General features: G+C 45.3%; 1 long non-coding RNA gene across 2 annotated transcripts in view; it reads right to left on the reverse strand.

Moving 5' to 3' along the window:
• Positions 1-5,694, reverse strand: part of LOC129524644 (uncharacterized) — a 33,706-nt gene extending 28,012 nt beyond the window's left edge. Inside the window, exons 1-2 of one of the 2 annotated variants that reach the window (XR_008668521.2) lie at positions 2,982-5,686; positions 1,564-1,707 (exon numbers count right to left, since the gene is read on the reverse strand). This is a non-coding gene — a long non-coding RNA (uncharacterized lncRNA). Of the gene's footprint in view, positions 1-1,563; positions 1,708-2,981 lie in introns of both variants that reach the window. The other variant, XR_008668523.2, reaches the window with a different exon arrangement.
• Between the last annotated feature and the right edge of the window lie 2,026 nt (positions 5,695-7,720).

A 7,720-nucleotide genomic window follows, 5' to 3' on the forward strand; every position in this document is an offset into this window, starting at 1 on the left:
CCATGGCCCACCTGCACAAGCTATTCTTATGGTGATTTGGCCTCATTGTTTCTGCAAAGCTTGCTTTGGGGAGAGGACACTTACTTTGGGAAGTTGTATAATGTGAAAATTTTAAGTAACTAGGGAAGAAAGAGCCATGTAAACACATGTAATAAACTTGTAGCATATGTAAAGTTTTCTTGGTCTTTATCCTACAAGAATGGGATATTTTAGTACGAATTTGCTGAATGTAAGAGCGTGGACTTGTTTTTTATACTATGGCCTACTTTTAATGGTCCAAAACAAATTTTTAAAAAGTTTGCCCTTGTGCTAAAGTGCCAGTGTCTGTATATTATACTTGATTTGGTTGTAAACTATATTTTCAAGTAAATCCTAGTGCAATAAGTTTTAGAGGTAAAAAGGCTTCAGCTGCTAAAACACTATTTGTAGGAGATGTGAAATGTAGTATAGGACAATTTTTTTTTCCTTCTCTAAGCCCAAAGATGTACCACTAACGGGTCCCTCCAACCTTAAAGGTTCCCTTTGGCTTTCACCAAGTCTTACAACCTATGATACAAAGATAGTTTAGAGTATGGTGCCAGCAGTGTTTGTTTTTCATTTGGTCAAGAATAAGCGCAACCCAGGGCACCACTTACGCAAAAGATGTAAACTCCTGCATAATACCTTGATAGGATGTTTCAACAACCTTAAGGGTAAATGCTATATATAAATTAACCCAATAGCAGGTTAAAAGAAAAACATATGTGGGTAAGTCTAAAAATTCTGATTGTAACAAAAAGCTGGTTCTTTGAAACAATAAAATTCATAGATCATTAGTGAGATTAACCAAGAAAAGAAGAGAGAAGATCCAAATAAGCTCAATTAGAAATGAAACAGAAGGTATTACAACTGATATCACAGAAATACGACAGATTTAAAGGCTATCTTGAACACCTGTATATGCAGAAACTAGAAAACCTGGAGGAAATGGATAAACTCCTGGAAATGTACAACCCTCCTAGATTAAATAAGGAAGAAATAGAAACCCGGAAGAGACCAATAACAAGCAGTGAGATTGAAGCAGTAATTTAAAAAAATTGCCAACAAAAAAAGAAGTCCAGGACCAGATGGATTCACAGATAAATTCTAGCAGACATTCAAAGAATTGGTACCAATCCTACTGAAACTATTTCAAAAGATAGAGACAGAGGAACTCCTCCCCAAATCATTCTATGGAGCCACTATCACCCTACTACCAAAACCAAGAAAGGACATAAGAAAAAAGAAAACTACAGACCAATATCCCTGATGAATATAGATGCAAAAATCTTCAACAAAATACTAGCTAACTGAATCCAGCAGCATATCAAAAAGATAATACATCTTTTTGATCAAGTGGGTTTCTTCCCAGTGATAGAGGGATGGTTTAACATATGCAAGTCAATAAATGTGATACATCATATAAACAGAATTAAAAATAAAAACCGTATGGTCATCTCAATAGATGTAGAAAAAGCATTTGATAAAATCCAGCATCCCTTTATAATAAAAACCTGCAGCAAAATAGGCATAGAAGGGACTTACCTGAAAGTAGTAAAAGCCATATATGACAAATCCATATGCAACATCATACTGAATGGGGGAAAGTCGAAAGCATTCCTCTGGAGAACTGGAACAAGACAAGAATGCCCTCTCTCACCACTTCTATTCAACATAGTACTGTAAATCCTGGCCAGAGCAATCAGAGAAAAGAAAGAAATGAAAGGCATCCAAATTGGAAAAGAGGAAGTAAAACTCTTGCTATTTGCCAATGATGAATGTATACTTAGCCAACCCTAAAGACTCATCCCAAAAGCCCCTAGATCTAAAAAACAAATTCAATAAAGTCTCAGGATACAGAACCCATGTATACAAATCAGTAGTACTGCTATATACCAACAACGACCAAGCTGAAAATCAAATCAGATTAAGAATTCAATCCATTTTACAACAGCTGCAAAAATAAAATACTTAGGAATATACTTAACCAAGGAGGAGAAAGATCTCTACAAGGAATACTACAAAACACTGCTGAAAGAAATCATAGATGACAGAAACAAATGGAAACACATCTCCTGCTCACGGTTGGGAAAAATCAATATTGTGAAAATGACCATACTGCCCAAAGCAATCTACAGATTCAATTCAATTCCCACCAAAATATTATCATCATTCTTCTAGAAAAAGAAAAAGGTATCATGATCATCTAGTAAAAACAATCCTAAAATTCATATGGAACGAAAAAAGAGCCCGCATAGTCAAAGCAATACTAAGTGAAAAGAACAAATTTGGAGGCACCACATTACCTGACTTCAAATCATACTACAAGGTTATAGTTACCAAAACAGCACGGTTCTGGTATAAAAATAGGCATGTAGGCCAGGCGCAGTGGCTCACGCCTGTAATCCCAGCACTTTGGGAGGCCGAGGTGGGCAGATCACAAGGTCAGGAAATCAAGACCATCCTGGCTAACATGGTGAAACCCCGTCTCTACCAAAAATACAAAAAATTAGCCGGGTGTGGTGGCAGGTGCCTGTAATCCCAGCTACTGGGGAGGCTGAAGCAGGAGAATCGCTTGAACCCAGGAGGCAGAGGTTGCAGTGAGCCGAGATTGCACCATTGCATTCCAGCCTGGGAGACAGAGCGAGACTCTGTCTAAAAAATAAAGAAAAATAGGCATGTAGACCAATGGAACAGAATATAGAACCCAGAAATAAAGCCAAATACAGCCAATTGATATTTGACAAAACATGCAAAAACATAAATTGAGGAAAGGACACTCTATTCAATAAATGGTGCTGGGAAAACTGGCAAGCCAAATGCAGAAGAATGAAACTGGATCCTCATCTCTCACCTTATACAAAAATCAATTCAAGATGGTCAAACACTTTGTATTAGTCTATTCTCACATTGCTATAAAGAAATACCTGAAACTGGGTAATTTATAAAGAGAAGAGGTTTACTTGGCTCATGGTTCCACAGGCTTTAGAGGAAGCATGATACTGGCATCTGCTCGGCTTCTGAGGAGGCCTTAGGAAACTTTCAGTCATGGCAGAAGGCAAAGGGGAAGCAGGCACACGCATGTCTTACATGGCTGGAGCAGAAAGAAGAGAGAGTGAGATGGTGGGGAGGTGTCACACACTTCTAAACAACCAGATCTCCTGAGAACTCTTATCATGAGAACAGCACCAAGAGGATGGTGCTAACCCATTCATGAGAATGCCACCCACATGACTCAGTCACCCTTCATCAGGCTCCACCTCCAACACTGGGGATTACAATTCAACATGAGATTTGGTGCGGACCCGGACACAGATCTAAACAATATCAAACTTAAATCTAAGACCTGAAACTATAAAAATTCTAGAAGATAACATCAGAAAAACTCTTGTGGACATTGGCTCAGGCAAAGAATTCATGACTAAGACCCCAAAAGCAAATTCAACAAAAACAAAGATTAATGGGACCTAATTAAACTAAGAAGCTCTGCATAGCAAAAGAAATAATGAGCAGAGTAAACAGACAACCCACAGAGTGGGAGAAAATACTTGCAAACTGCATCCAACAAAGGTCTAGTATCCAGAATCTACAAGGAACTCAAACAAATCTGCAGGAAAATAATAATAATAATAATAATCCCATCCAAAAGTGGGCAAAGGACATGAATAAACATTTCTTGAAAGAAAATATACAAAGTTAGAGAGGCTGTAGTGTGCTATGATCACACCATTCCACTCCAGCCTGGGTGACAAAGAGAGATCCTATCTCAAAAAAAAATTTTTTTTAACAATAAGCATTTTTAGATTTTTGGGGAGTTCCTTTCAAAATTCAAAATTTTAAGTAATAATACACTTACCGAGCTTCTGTATTTATCAACCTCGATTTCTTTTGCAGTGGCTTTCCATTATAAAAGAGGAAGGTTTAGCTGATTAAGGCTACTTGTCTTCTTCCTTCTACTTTGCTGTGCTTATATTATTATACTTAGTTTTCCTATAGGTTAACTAGATTTAAGCAATATGCTTGAACTTGAATTTCTTGTTCTGTAAACTTAGACTGTATTAACTGCCACACCACGATGTGAATGAGGGTCTTAGCCCCCCTACCCTCTTTCCCCCCTGCCTCTGTATCCTGTCTTCTTCCAGTTAGACACGTATTTATTTTTTTACTGATAGACTTTTTCTTCATTTTTAACAGCTGGTATTTTTAACATGCTACATATTTCACCTATTGTCAGTAAATCTGTAGAGTTGTGTAACCATCACTGCAATATAGTTTTAGAATATTTCCATCAGTTCAGTATACTTTTATTTCTCTATTGCCAAAGTAAATATCATTTAATCCAGTCCTCTAACCATATTTGAGTTTTCTGGGTTTCATCTATAAATTGATTGAATACGTAACACCAGAGTCCTATTAATACATTGTCTTGAAACATGTCCAGGGTAAAACTAAAGGCACAGAATTAATCAGAAAGCATTCCATTGAAAGTACCAATCAATACAGTGAAATTAGACTTCAACAGCTGCAGCCTGTTACCGCCTAAGGATAGGTTGTATGAGGACTCACGAGGACCTGTTGTTGAGGTTAGGACGAAATGTTTGTCTAAATTCCCTTGAGAACACCACGCTGTCCTGGGATAGAAAGCCAGGCTCTGCTCATTGCCCGCTCCCCGCCTTCCCTCCCACCTCCCGCCCTTCTGATCCCATTAATTGCTCTTTTTGGCAGGGTCGAGTGGTGTCAAAGCAGACGTCTGCTCGGTGTGGCCGTATTTTTGTGAGCGGAGCTGCTTTTGTGAGCGCTGCCTCCCTGCAGCATCTTTGCACTCACGCGTGGAGTCGCCGAGAAGCTGCCCGGCGGCTCCAGCAGCCTCCACGCCTAGAGAGAGGGCTGCGCGTCCGGGATCGCAGCGCCTTAGCGTCTCCTTCCCGCCTCCCTCCGCCCTCCCGCCAGCGAGCGCGTGGCGCCCCGGAGGTGCAGGGTTGACCAGGGTGCACCCCTCTACTCCTAAGCCAACCTAGGCACGGGCCTTCCAGTTTCTGCCGCAGCATTTCCAGCCCCTCGAGCCCCTGCAGCTCCGGAGGGTAGCTCAGCAGCCAGCCCAGCGCACTCTCTTCCGGGGCCAGCGCGCACTCCCTCGGCTCTGCTTGCCGTCCCTCGGTGTCCTTCTGCCCCTGGCAGACGCTCTCACACCACCCTCCCTTCATTTCCCCTGCCGGGCGGGGCTCGCTATTCAGCTCCCTGTGCTCAGGCTGACCCCTCAGCCTGCTGTACCCGCAGGCTCTGCGGAATGAGCCCGGGCCCCAGCCCTTGCCCTCCCGCCCGCCACCACGTCCCTCCTCCCGCCTGGAGTTTCCAGGGCCCTGCCGCGGGCCCCTGCATCTCCCGCCAGGCCGTCTCTCTCTGCCTCCGTCTCCTGCAGCCCAGCTCCGCCTCATTCTCCATTCCTCGCCCAGAAACCTGTACATTCTGTCCGCGGTCGCCGCCTGCGGTTCCTCCACGTCACGCAGGCAGACGCCAGGCTCCGCCAGCTCACAGAACTGCTCTTGCCGAACCCCGAAGGCCTCCACCTGGTTGACCTTGGCAGCCAGCCCGGCCCTCCTTGGCAGTCAGCCTGGCCCTCCTCGGTCCTGACTTTGGGGCCGCTGCCTCCCGCCAGCTCTGTCTTGGCCTGGTTTCAGGGCCCGCACCGCCTTTGCCAGTACAGCCTCATGGCCCGACCCCTGGCCTCCAGACCCCAGGATCTCCCCCTACACACCGGCCCCTGCCCAGGCCACCCGTGTCAGCTCGGGGCACCTCTATCCTTGCACTTGTTCAGACCTCCAGTGACCTCTGAGTCTTCTCTCCCCCAGTTTTCACATCCCACCCTCCAGCGTCCTCCTTTCTCAAGATGGATCTAGATTCCAACCCCCTCTCATCCCCCACGGTGCTACCTGCCAGTTCTCTCTGCCTCTAGGGTGTCCTTGCTTCCCCTCCTGGGCCTGGCTGGGATCCTTGTAATGTGGTGTGTGTGCTCCCGACGGCTGGCTTCCATCTAGGAAAAGGCCAACATCAGGAAGCTGCCTAGGAGGCCGCCTGGCCCACGACCTTTCTAACCCATGTCCACCTACTCCCACCCTCCACCCGGTGATCATGGCCTCCCCTCCCCCCACCTTTCAAACCTGCCTCCAGGTCCTCCCCAGGGTCTTTGCACCAGTTAGTCCCTGTCTTCGCTCAGGGTGCTGTAACAGAATCCAGACGGGGCAACTTAAACAACAGAAACGCATTTCTCACAGCTCTGGAGGCTGGAAGTCCAACATCAAGGTGCCTATAGATTCCATGGCTGGTGAGGCTTCTCTCCTTGGCTTGCAGACGGTCTCCTTCTGGCTGTGTCCTCTCATGGGAGAGAGGAGAGGGGAGGGGGAGAGGGAGGGAGAGGGAGAGAGAGGGAGCGGGGGAGGGGAGATATCCCTAGCGCTTCTTCCTGTTCGTATAAGGACACAGTTCTGTTGGATCAGAGCCCACCCTATGACCTCACTTAACCTTTATTACCTCCTTATAGGTTCTGCCTCCAAATGCAGTCACACTACAGGTTAGAGCTTCAACATACAAATTTTGCGAGGACACAGTTTAGTCCATAACTTTCCCTCTGCCCAGGTGGCTCTCCCTTAAATATCTGCAAGGCTGACCTGTTCACCCCTTGAACTAGGCCGTCTGTCGCTGGAGTCCTCTTTACTACAACTGCCTGGAGTTAGGGAAGTAGCCATCATGTAGGAAAAATTAGCCTGTGATTGTTGGTGGATGCTGGGTAGTATAAAACAGAGGTAAAACGAACAACAACAGACTAAAAAGCCCAGATGGCCACAAGTTCAGTTGCCATTTTTAGCAAGAGATGGACATTGGTGCAGCCACCCGACACCACATTTCCAAGGATGCTGCATTCCCAAGTGAGCTGCCAGACCAAAATACAGACGGTGCTGATTTAAACATCCGTGATGAAGCAGTGAGCAGATACACGTGGCGAGAAGGAGGAAGGTTAAGGAGCTTTGAGAGGAAGACTTCTGTAGGCAGCCGTGTGCTGTGAGCCCCTCCTCCTGCCTTGTCAAGGGCTTGGGTAGGGGGAGCTTGTCTTCTTGCCTCAGGCTCGGTGAAGTTCAGCTCAACTGAACCTCTGGAGTTTGGGGGATGCAATGGCTGGGGGATAACTCCTGCCCAGGGAAAAACAGAGGGCAAAACAGATGGGCTGGCAAACTGCTCCTTGGTGGGAAGGTTGTGTGGGGAGGTGTTTCTAGGCACCAGTATGAGCCAGCTTACTTCTGGATCCATGTGAATGACATTTCTTTTTTCCCTTTGCTTCATCCCTCCACGTGCTCCAACCTGGGGGACCATGGAGTACTGTTGGCAGGTGAGCAGAGAAGGAACCAGGAAAGAGAAAAGGACCACATGAGGCCTTTCCAAAATCACTGTTTTGGAGAATGATTTATGTACAAGTTGCACCTATTTTAAGTGTGCAATTGCTAAGTTTTGACGAATATGCACCACCAGAGAGGAAATTCAGAATGTTTTCATTGCCCCAGAAAGCTCTCTGGTCCTGTGCAGTCATACAGGACGCCCACAGGCCATCACATGCTGTTACTAAGGTGTGCAAAATGCCATTGCCTCCCTCTAATTTCAGTGTGCTTTCTTTGTTTTACTTTATCCAGGTCAAAAAAACCTTGAGGCTGGA

This window comes from Gorilla gorilla, chromosome 13, assembly GCF_029281585.2.
Source record: "Gorilla gorilla gorilla isolate KB3781 chromosome 13, NHGRI_mGorGor1-v2.1_pri, whole genome shotgun sequence".
NCBI lineage: Eukaryota > Metazoa > Chordata > Mammalia > Primates > Hominidae > Gorilla > Gorilla gorilla.